The sequence below is a fragment of the Rhinopithecus roxellana genome, chromosome 2 (assembly GCF_007565055.1).
Source record: "Rhinopithecus roxellana isolate Shanxi Qingling chromosome 2, ASM756505v1, whole genome shotgun sequence".
Taxonomy (NCBI): Eukaryota; Metazoa; Chordata; class Mammalia; order Primates; family Cercopithecidae; genus Rhinopithecus; species Rhinopithecus roxellana.
In genome coordinates, this window is record NC_044550.1 from 108,439,085 (window position 1) to 108,451,165 (window position 12,081).

General features: G+C 44.7%; 1 non-coding gene across 1 annotated transcript; it reads left to right on the plus strand.

Moving 5' to 3' along the window:
• Positions 1-9,837: 9,837 nt before the first annotated feature.
• On the plus strand, positions 9,838-10,025 carry LOC115896285. The gene has a single exon (XR_004056187.1). It is a non-coding gene; the product is annotated as a U2 spliceosomal RNA (small nuclear RNA).
• Positions 10,026-12,081: the final 2,056 nt, after the last annotated feature.

The following is a 12,081-nucleotide window of genomic DNA, read 5'->3' on the forward strand; positions in this document are numbered from 1 at the left end:
CTATTTTCCTCATTTGAAGAATATAAAGACAGTAGATGAATACATAGCATACTTTCAGAAAAAGCATTATTTATTTGTATAATTTATCATTTGAAACATTTTCTTTCAACTGCTGTGAGAACACTCTGAGATAGAGGAAGAAAAAGCTTAAGGTTCATTTTTACTGAACCTGTGTTTACTAGAAGTCCTAGATAGATAGATAGATAGATAGATAGATAGATAGATAGATAGATAGATAGATAACCTAGGTAGGCTTGATAGGTAGGCAGGCTAGGTAGGTTAGGCAGGTTAGGTAGGTAGGTAGGTAGATGATTGATAGGTAGGCAGGCAGATAGATAGATAGATAGATAAGATAGATAGATAGATGATAGGGCTAGTAAAAGGAAAAGGAAATCTGGGAGCCCAAGATCTTGAGTTATTAGGTAGGCAGAAATAAGACCTTGGACACAGCAATATCAAAGGTTTAATTAATATTGGGAATAAGGATGAGATGTTGCTTGTACAGCAGACTTGATTGCCTTGACCCTCAGGAAACCAGCTTAACGCATTCTCATCAGATCAGAAGAGCACTGCGCTACTCTTACCTCAGACTTCATCTCCTACCACGTGGGATGTGAGAAGCCACCTCCCTAATTTCTGAGTCTGAATCTCTGCCTTACACGCCATGGAACTCCTCCATCATCTGGGTTTCTAGCTGTGCCACAGGCCTGACAATGTTAGCTTAGGTTTAAATTCAGTGAACTTAAGGGGCAGTCTACATACTACAGGGGCATCACCTAGAGCCAGCCTGTCCTTGGCCTACTGCATCGCTTTTCCTGTCGAGGGCCCACCACACAGCCTTTCCACTTCCACGGGACAGTGGGGAAAAGGAGTTAGGGAGGAATCATATCCACCCCTGCCTCAGAACCCGAGGCGGGAGAGAACCTTCAAGACATCGAGACGTGGGAGAAGGCACGGGGCTGGGGGCTGGCTTCTCTAGCTGTGGTGTGAAGAGGCTGCCCACCTCTGCAAGAACCCGTTTTCCAGTGGGGTGGGGACCTTGTGGGGAATATGGAGCTGCTGTAGGCAAGGATAGATAGCCTTATGGCTGTCCATCTGTGGCCAATGGCAGTACATTTGTAACTTCACGACAATATTACAGAAATTTTGAGAAATAGAGAAGAGAAACGTACAGGTCCACAGTCTCTTACTTGCGATTCAAAAATACATGAAGGTCTGAAACGAAATATTTTTATAATTCTTAAGGCAGCAAGATCATCTTACCTGCACACACCTGAGACTTTATTTAGTGTTTATTCCATTTTTTTGTGAACAATACTACATTTTACTGCAGAGATACAATTATGGCAAAAGGGTGCAATTCTAGACCATGCCCAGGTGGTTCTGCAGTAGGGGATACATGTGTTATATGTTATTTGTACGTTGTGTGACAATTCCAAAATCCAAACACGTCTTCATTCTAAAACGTATCTGTTCCCAAGGTTTCAGCTAAGGCATTATACACCTGCACATAATCCACAGTTCAACACAGTGGTTTTTTGTTGGTTTGTTTGTTTTTGAGACTGAGTCTCACTGTTGCCCAGGCTGCAGTGCAGGGGCACAATCTCGGCTCACTACAATCTCTGCCCCTCGTCTCATGCCTCAGCCTCCCGAGTAGCTGGGATTACAGGCACCCACCACTAGCCCAGCTAATTTTTGTATTTTTAATAGAGACAGGGTTCCACCATGTTGGCCAGGCTGGTCTCGAACTCCTGACCTCAGGTGATCCACCCACCTTGGCCTCCCAAAGTGCTGGGATTACAGGCATGAGCCACTGTGCGCAGCCAACACAATGGATTTGATGTGTTTATACCTAGGGTCTTTTCTCCCCTTGCTGCTTTACTTTTATGTAACAGTAAACATCATGTATGTACATGTCTCCAGGGCATCCAACTGACTCTGTCCTCAGCTCAGTGGCCTTCGTAGTGCTGGTGCCTCAGCTTGTCACCACTAGCTAGTCCTTTCAGTCAGTCCAAAGCAACTACGTTTCTACTGACCCCTCCGTTTATAGGAGTCCCAGGCACTGCTGGACGGTGCAGTCTCCAAGGTCCGGGAGTCACGCTGGGGTGTACCTGTCTCCTATAGCCAAAGGTTTGCCCAGGACTAGTGAGGATGCAGCTTGTGCAAAGACTAAAACACCATCAGGCAGCTTTTCCAAAGCACAGAAATGGCTGGAATCCACCTGCCCCTTGCCCTCAAGAGCTCCGAGGTAGGCTGGAGCCCAGCCTTTTCTCTTGTCCTCTCTGCCCGCCACTTTCTGGGCCTCTTACCGATGCCTGGATTTTTAAAATTAATATTTAAAGTGTTAATAGTTTTCTGCATATAGGTCATAGACACTTATCTGAGGTGATCCCCACATATTTTATATTTTTGTGTTATTGTGAATGAGCATTCCTTGCCCAATGTGCTTTCTCCTTGGCTATGAAAGATATGCTTTTCATTTCTGTCTGCTGATTTCACAGCCTGCCACTTTCCTGAGCTAATCACATCAGACAGCCTTTAAGCTGATCCCTGTGGATTTCCAGAGACCCAATCATCATGTCTAAGAAAGATAATTATGCTTCTTTTTAAAATATATCTTGTTTGTTTTGTGTTTTATTGTTTGTCCAGAACTTCTCAAATGTTACTGCATAATAATGGTGATACGAGGAGTCTTTGTTTTGTTTTTCATTTCAACTAGAATACGGCATTTTCGTCTCTGAACATAACTTCTCTCTGTCTTGCTCTAAATTGAAATCTGTATCTTCCCAGAGAAAGACACAACTTCCCCTGAAGATAAGACTGCAGACACCTTGAGCCTGACAGTATAAGATGATGTTATTTCTACATTTTCTTCCCCCCGAGACAGTGTCTTGCTCTGTCGCCCAGGCTGGAGTGCAGTGGCCTGATCTCAGCTCACTGCAACCTCCACCTCCCAGGTTCAAGCAGTTCTCCTGCCTCAGCCTCCCGAGTAGCTGGGATTACAGGCGCCCACCACCACGCCCGGCTAATTTTTATATTTTTAGTGGAGACGGAGTTTCACCATGTTGGCCATGCTGGTCCTGAACTCCTGACCTCGTGATCCGCCTGCCTCAGCCTATCAAAGTGCTGGGATTACAGGCGTGAACCACCGCACCCGGCCTGGGATGATGTTACCTTACATGCAGTTTGTCCAGGGACATGGGGAGGTGGGGTGACAAGCAACGTTAACGGGGCTGCAGAAGAATACTGTATAAAAGATTTATGTGGTTTCTGTTCAGTGTGGTTCTCATACTCTAGGACAGAGGTCACTGTAGATTTTGGTTGTGACAGATTTTTTTCAATTCTCTTTGTGACCCTGATTTTGTCCATTCTTTTTATGATTTATGCCACACTTGGATGCTGATGAGCAATTATCACATACTTTAAGGAACTCTACTCATGTATTTTACTAGCTGACCTCGGGGGGTATACCAGCCCAGCGCGTATTTACAGCTCGAACAGTATCAGCTCCAGCGAGGACCCGGCGGCTGCAACTGCCAACAAGGTTTTCCCCACTGGGAACAGGACAGATAGACGTGTGGGTCCCACACAAACGGCAGGAAGATTTTGACCATATCAGTGTTTCTTAGCCTGTTTTATTTGATCACAGAACACATGGTAAATCGGAGAAAAATAAAATCAAAAGCTACTGGACTCTTTCATCCCGTGCTCGCCACAGCTTATCTGGTCCTAAAACACATCCTGTCTTTCCCCACTTTTCCTCTCTTCAGGGCCTGATGGTGTAAATCTGCCACACCCAAAAGGAAGGGCGTGGGGAAAAAGCACTTTTGTTTTAAACACACAAATGGATGTAGCTGGAAGTGGAGGGGCGGTGCGGGGAGGGCGCGGAGCGGGAAGAACAGAAAGCTACTCCCTGAATCAATAGTGTCGTTTGAGATCTCAGTAATAGTTATTCTCTTCTAATTTTTCATCATATATGTGTAGATGGTGTTTCCAATTACTATATGAACACTATGGGGTTTTTAAAAACTATTAGGCAATAGTACTGAAAGGAAAAATAACAGTAAACGTGCAGGTTGGAGGGTTTGCCAGGGAGGCTGATTTATCTCTGTTTTCGGGGGCACTAGGAACATTATCTAGTATGACAGGAACTTCAGTATTGAACCTCAATTTTAAAAGAACTTTAAATACAGTTATTCATTATTTCATTTCAACACTGGATTAGGCCAACTATTAAGTGTAAAAGAGCCAGTCAGAAGTATCAGCAAATACAATTCAATTAATTAAAAAAACCCAGAAACTTTAAACACTTGGCCCATTGAAAGTTAAATGCAATGTCTAGGCTCATATTTATATGACATAGTCTAGGGTGCTGTTTTAGTCTGTTCCTCCTTCTATAACAAAATTCCTTAGATTGGGTAATTTATAAACAACCGAAATTGATTTCTCATAGTTCTGGAGGTTGGGAAGTCCAAAATCAAGGCACTGGCAGTTTCAGTGTCTGGTGAGAGTTCACTGTCTGCTTCCAGGACAGTGCCTTGTTGCGTCCTCACACGGCAGAAGGCAGAATGGCAAAAGGGTGAGCTGTCTCCCTCTAACCCTTCCGAAGGGCACAAATCCCATCCTTAAGAGCAGAGCCCTCGTGGTCCAGTCACTCCCTGGGGCTCCACCTCTTAATACCATCACCTTAGGGGGTAAAGTAGCAACGTGAACTTTGGAGGGACACACACTGTAAGCATAGCAGGTACTGTGTCAGGACTAGGACTCAGCATAGAGTTGTACTCATGGGCAACAGTTATTACAGCAAAGGAATACACAACAAGATTAGCAACAACAACAAAGGCACAGGTGGAATCCGAAGAAACCCACACCCAGGCTTACGTTCTCTCTCTTCCATGAGGAAAGACACAGCGCATCTGCCTGTCTCCAGTGGTGAAGAATGCAGGGACGTGTGCACAGTGTCTGTCCCTGAGGAAGCCCAGGAGAGATGTTTTTGCTGGGGGCAAATCATGTAGGCGTCCTCTGCCTCGCAGCTACCACAATGACAGAATCCCACAAGGAAAGCAGATACTCACCACAGATCACATTGTTTGTGCAGCAGTTGAAACACAGCAAAACCAGTCTTACCAGTTAGGGAATGGAAGTGCCAAGTTCCTGATGTCAGCCAAATGCCAGCCTTGCCAGCATGCCCTTCTAAAGATGGCAGCCTCGGGCCTGCCGTGTTCACTGTTTTCTGCATAGGTACACAACCCACAAATGACACTAACATACTTAAAACACATTTCGCAGCAGTAGTGTGTTTTTGGAGATGGGGTCTCGCTCTGTCACCCAGACTGGAGTGCAGTGGCACAATCATAGCTCACTGCAGCCTCAAACTCCTGGGCCCAAAGGATCGTCCCACCTCAGCCTCCTGAGTAGCTGGGACTGTAGGTGTGCACCACCACACCTGGCTAATTTTTTTATTTTTAATTTTTTTGGAAGGACAGGGCCTCACTATGTTGCCCTGCCTTGTCTTGAACTTGTGGCCTCAAGTGATCCTCCCACCTTGATCTCCCAAAGTTCTGGGACTACAGGAATGAACCACCACACCCAGCCTGAATACAATTAGAGGGTTCAGAGCACAAAGTTTAAATGCAAAGTTGCCTATAAAAGATGTAATATACATACTTCAAAACACAACTACTGAGGTGGAAGTATAACAAATGATGAGGGAAGAATGATCTTTTCAACAAACAGGTACTGGGCAAATGGATATCCACATACAAAAGAATTAATTTGGACCTTTCCCTCATATATAGAATGAACTCAATGGATCAAAGACCTAAATGTAAGAGTAAATATAAGACTCTTAGAAGAAAACACAGGGGTTAACCTTCATGACCTTGGATTAGGCAATGGTTTATTTTAGATGTGACACCTAAAACACAGGCAAGAAAAGAAAAAATAGAAAAACTGGACTGCATTAAAAATAAAATGGTTTTCAGATCAAAAGAAACTATTAAAGAAAAAAATCCACACATTGAGAAAAAATTATAAATTATATATCTGCTATGAGACTAGTATGTAAAATATATAAAGAACTATTATAACCCAACTGGAAAATGGGCAAAGGCTTTGAATAGACATTTACAAATGCAGATGCAAAATGGGTAAGAAGCACAGGAAAAGATGCTCAACATGATTTTTCATTAGAGAAATGCAAATCAAAACAACAATGAGATAGCACTTCACATCCACTCAGATGGCGATAATAAAGATGGGCAACAAAAGTGTCGGTGAGGATGTAGAACCTTATACACTGTTGGTAGGGATGTGAAATGGTACAGCCCCTTTGAAATACAGATTGGCATTTTCCCCAAATGTCAAACATAGAATTACCATACGACCCAGCAATTCCACTCCTAGATACATACCCAAGAGAATTGAAAACATATAGCCTCACAAAAACTAGTACACAGATGTTTGTTGCAGCATTATTCATAACAGGCCAAAGCTGGAAACAATCCAAGTGCTTATCAACTGATGAACAGATTTTTTAAAAATGTGGTATATCCATATAATGAAATGTTAATCATCCATAAAAGGAATGAAATATTGATACATGCAACAAAGGACATGAATGTTGTAAACATTATGCTAAGTTTAAGAAGCCAGACATAAAAGACCACGTGTTCTATGATTCCATTTATATAGAATATCCAAAATAAGCAAATCCGTAGAGACAGAAAGTGGATTAGCACTTGCCAGGAATCAAAGGGGTGAGGAGAATGGGGAGTGGCTGCCGATGCTACAGGTTTCTTCTGGATGATGAAAAGGTTTTGGAATTCCATAGTGGTAATGGTTGCACAACTTTGTAATTATGTTAAAAACCTCTGAATTGTACATTTTAAAAGGGTGAATTTTATGGTATGTGAATTATATCTCAATTTGTAAAAAGTGTAACAAGTGGATTAACATAAATGTTAATTCAGGAAATCAGAAGTATAAAGATGCAGGATGAGCCATACAATAATTTCCTCACATTCTTCTGAAGAACAGACTGAAGCCCCCCAAAACAGCAGTAGTTTCCTGTCCCTCTTTGGAAATAGCCAGGACTCTTCAGCCTGAATTAGAGGCTGTCTCATACTTGTCACAGTCAGGACAACTGAAAACTTTTTACTAGGACTCCTGATAAGTCAGCCTAATGGAATGGATGCTTTATATTCAGAATTCAAATGAACCAAGCAGTCTTTCCATAAATTACTCAAACTACCAGAAATCTAAACCAGCAATTAATTTAAAAAGGGATTTTGTGCCCAATCACTTGGAAACTATTTGGCAGTATCTACAAAAGCTGACTATGCATACTCATTGATCCAGTAACTACTACTACAATGTTTATCCCCAACAAAAATATGTACAAATTTTCAGGAAAAAGCAGGCACAAGAATGTTCCTAATAGTCCAAAACAGAAGCTACCCAAAGTCCATCAAGTAGAAAAGATAAATTGTGATATATTCACACCATGTAATACAACAATATGAAGGAAAAAAAATTACAACTAACACAACAAAATGGATGAATCAATGTCAAGGGAAAGAAGCTAGACACAAAATATTACACACTGTATGATTCCATTTATATAGTGTAAAAAACAAGAAAAAGTAACTTGTGCCATTACAGGTGCATATAGGATTTACACTTGAGTTCATGTAGTGACCAGAAGGGAATACAACAGGACTTCTAAAGTGCTGATAAGGATCTCTTTCTTGATCTGAGAGCTAGTTACATGGATGTGTCTGGCTTGTGAAAATTTATCAAGCTGTAAACTTATATATACATTTCTGTATCTTTCGTTTACTTCAGTAAACAGTTTTTAAATGGATTGCTTTAACAGCAGACTAGATGTGGCTAAAGAGAGAATTAATAAAAAGGGAGAGGTTACTGAAGAGATTACCCAGAGTGTGTCAGAGAGAAAATAAAACAGATGGAAAATCTGAAAGGCAAACTTAAGAGACATGAGGAGAAGGTCTTATCAAAATGCTGGAGAGAAAAATGAAATAGACTGGGGCCTCTGAAGAGCATGGTGGGTTGACTTGTGTTTCCAGCCAAAGATACACCTGAGTCCTAACTTCTGAAACCTGTGAATGTGAACCTCTTTGGAAATAGGATATTTTACATGTAATCAAGTTAAGAGGAAGTCATGTTGGATTAGGGTGGGTGCCAACTCCAATGACTGGTGTCCTCATAAGAGGGAGGAGAGAACACACAGAGATAGAGGAGACATGAAGGGAAGGCCATGTAAACACAGAGGCAGAGGTTGAGTTGCGCAGCTACAAGCCTAGGAACATCAGACATCACCAGCAACCACTAGAAGCTGGTGGGGGATGCTTAGGATGATTTTTCCCGAGGGCCAGAGGAAGCCTGGCCCTGCCAACACGTTGATTTTGGACTTCTAGGCTCCAGAACTGTGAGAGAAGAAATTTCTGTTCTTTTAAGCCACAAAGTTTTTGATATTTTGTTTTAGCAGCTCTAGGAAACTAACACAAATAAATTATCCCTGAGAATGAGAGCTAATAAAAGATACCAATCCAAGACAGGAAGCTCAAAATTCCCAAAACATAATCAGTATCTAGTCAATCTAATAAATACCCAGTAAATCCATCAAAAAGGCAATACAATAAAAAATGAAAGGTGAATAAGGTAGATGGAGTGAAAGTACAAAATAAGAAATAATTTCAATTCAGTGGTAATTAAAATAAATGTAAAAGAGCTAAATGTTCTGGTAATATTCAAAGATTATCAGCTTAGGTATAAACAACACATCAACAAATCTAAATGTATGCGATTTATGAGACACGCCTGAAATACGAACTACAAATCAACAACACAACCCAAAGGCAAAAAGACTTAAACATTTAAGAGAAAAGATGAATGACCAAGAAACATATGCAAAAGCAGCTTGCGGGGAGGATAGGGGTGCTTGGGTGGGGGTGGCAGGTGGGAGGAATGGGTGGAAATGTGTGGAAGGAAATGGGTGGAAATCACACAGGGGTGTACAAGAGACTTAAAGATAACATGATTTTAAGAAATTGAGCGACAGCATGATGAAACCCTGTTTCTACTAAAATACAAAAAAAATTAGCTGGGTGTGGCGGCATATACCTGTAGTCCAGCTACTCAGGAGGCTGAGGCAGGGGAATGGTATGAACCCTGGAGGCAGAGGTTGCAGTGAGCCGAGATTGTGCCACTGCATTCCAGCCTGGGCAACAGAGCGAGACTCCATCCCTAAAAAAAGATAGTGACAGGTACTTGGATGTTAATTGTATAGTTGTTATTCATTCTTTATTTATATATCTGAAAATTGTTTGTATCTATTCAACATTTAATTTTTTAAACTTGAAAAGTTAAATACAAGTTTTCAACATTATGATAAGTCTTGCTTAATCATTCCTCACTCGTATGCACCTCTTTTTAGGTACGAGGACCTGGTTTATTCCAAACACTTCTCTCTTTTCCATGAGTTTTCAAGAAGTTAATCATTTCTTGATACTTCCATTCTGATTCTAATATCTGCTCATCATAACCACAGAGGAGTCATAACTTGTCTGAATCTTTGAGGAAATAGTCATTCATTTTCTTCCAGCCCTCAGGAGGCGGCTCTAGTCTGTAGTTCTGCTTGACCCTGCTAATTGTCAGAGAAGCAGATCTAATGTTCCTTCTCTCTATAGAATCCCTACTCTTAGGTCCTTCTTCCCTTCCTGCCACTAAGCATTTTCAATAACGTTATTCATCAATAACATTATTCAATAACAGCTAACTTTAGTCCTGTTCGCAATATCAAACATTTCACATACTGTTGCTTCTCAACTTTTTGGTCAAGATCAAGTATAATATCTATTCTTATCAATTTAATATCTGATCCATCCTCTATCTGAAGACAAGAGATTAAATGCATTTTTGGAGCAGGGAGATACAATAGGAGCTTGCTCCAACCCCACACATGGACATGGTATTGCAGTACCTCCTAGAACGCTGCGCCTTCCCTGCTCCAAAAACCATTCACATACTAGACCATGCACAATATGCTCTAACATGTTATGGGAAGGAGAGTTATCCTTTATTATGCCAGCTGTAGAAAGATAAGAATAAATATATTTTCCTCCACATGTCCATTGTCTTAGGTTTACTTCCCCAGAAGCAGAGTTCCTATTGGGATTTTTGTTCAAGTCTATACCAGGGGGTGGTCTCAGGAGAACAGCGCAGGAGACATGCTGAGCAAGAATGTGGGCTCAGGTAGAAACCAACTTCATTCTGACCTCACAGAGCACAATTACACTACCAAATTTATCTCACCTTGAGGCTAAGGGGTATCAGGACTGTACAGAGTCTGCAATGCTACCCTACTTAACAACTAACAAGCCAGCCTGTTTCATCGATGCTGGCAGAAGACACAAGACTCTTGGATTAGAAACAAATGACTTTCTCTTACTTATAGCAGAAGCCATAACCAGAGTGTCAGCATGATGGTTGAGCCAGTTCTCCCTGCCCCCCAGTACCCACAGAGGTGACACAGAGGACCCATTATGGATTCCCGCACGCTCTGTGGGCTGCGTTATAACAGAGGAACATGGCGTTATAGCGGGGGAAGACGGCGTTATAGTGGGGGAAGATGGCGTTATAGCGGGGGAACACGGCGTTATAGCGGGGGAAGACGGCGTTATAGCGGGGGAAGACGGCATTATAGCGGGGGAAGGATGGCGTTATAGCGGGGGGAAGATGGCGTTATAGCGGGGGAAGACGGCGTTATAGCGGGGGGAGGCGGCGTTATAGCGGGGGATAGCGGGGGAAGATGGCGTTATAGCCGGGGAGGACGGCGTTATAGCGAGGAAGGACGGCGTTATAGCGGGGGGAGACGGCGTTATAGCGGGGGGAGACGGCGTTATAGCGGGGGGAGACGGCGTTACAGTGGGGGAGGACGGCGTTACAGCGGGGGGAGACGGCGTTACAGCGGGGGGAGACGGCGTTACAGTGGGGGAGGACGGCGTTACAGCGGGGGGAGACGGCGTTATAGCGGGGGGAGACGGCGTTACAGTGGGGAGGACGGCGTTACAGCGGGGGGAGACGGCGTACAGCGGGGGGAGACGGCGTTACAGTGGGGGAGGACGGCGTTACAGCGGGGGGAGACGGCGTTACAGTGGGGGAGGACGGCGTTACAGCGGGGGGAGACGGCGTTACAGCGGGGGAGACGGCGTTACAGCGGGGGAGACGGCGTTATAGCGGGGGAGACGGCGTTATAGCGGGGGGAGACGGCGTTATAGCGGGGGGAGACGGTGTTATAGCGGGGGGAGACGGCGTTACAGCGGGGGGGGACGGCGTTACAGCGGGGGAGACGGCGTTACAGCGGGGAAGGACGGCGTTACAGCGGGGAAGGACGGCGTTACAGCGGGGGAGACGGTGTTATAGCGGGGGAGACGGCGTTACAGCGGGGGAGACGGCGTTACAGCGGGGAAGGACGGCGTTACAGCGGGGGGAGACGGCGTTACAGCGGGGGGGGACGGCGTTACAGCGGGGGGAGACGGCGTTACAGCGGGGGAGACGGCGTTACAGCGGGGGAGGCGGCGTTACAGCGGGGGAGAGGCGTTAAGCGGGGGAGACGGTCGTTATAAGCGGGGGAGACGGCGTTACAGCAAGGGGGAGACGGCGTTACAGCGGGGAGACGGCGTTACAGGCGGGGGGAGACGGCGTTATAAGCGGGGAGACGGCGTTATAGCGGCGGGGGAGACGGCGTTACAGCGAGGGGGGAGGACGGCGTTACAAAGCGGGGGAGACGGCGTTATGCGGGGAGACGCGTTACAGCGGGGGGAGACAAGCGGAGGGAGACGTCGTTACAGGGGGGAGACGGCGTTACAAGCGGCGTACAACGCGTTACAGCGGGGAAGGACGGCGTTACAGCGGGGGAGACGGTGTTATAAGCGGGGAGACGGCGTTATAGCGGGGGGAGACGGCGTTACAGCGGGGGGAGACGGCGTTACAGCGGGGGGAAGACGGCGTTACAGCGGGGGAAGACGGCGTTATAGCGGGGGAAGACGGTGGGAAGAC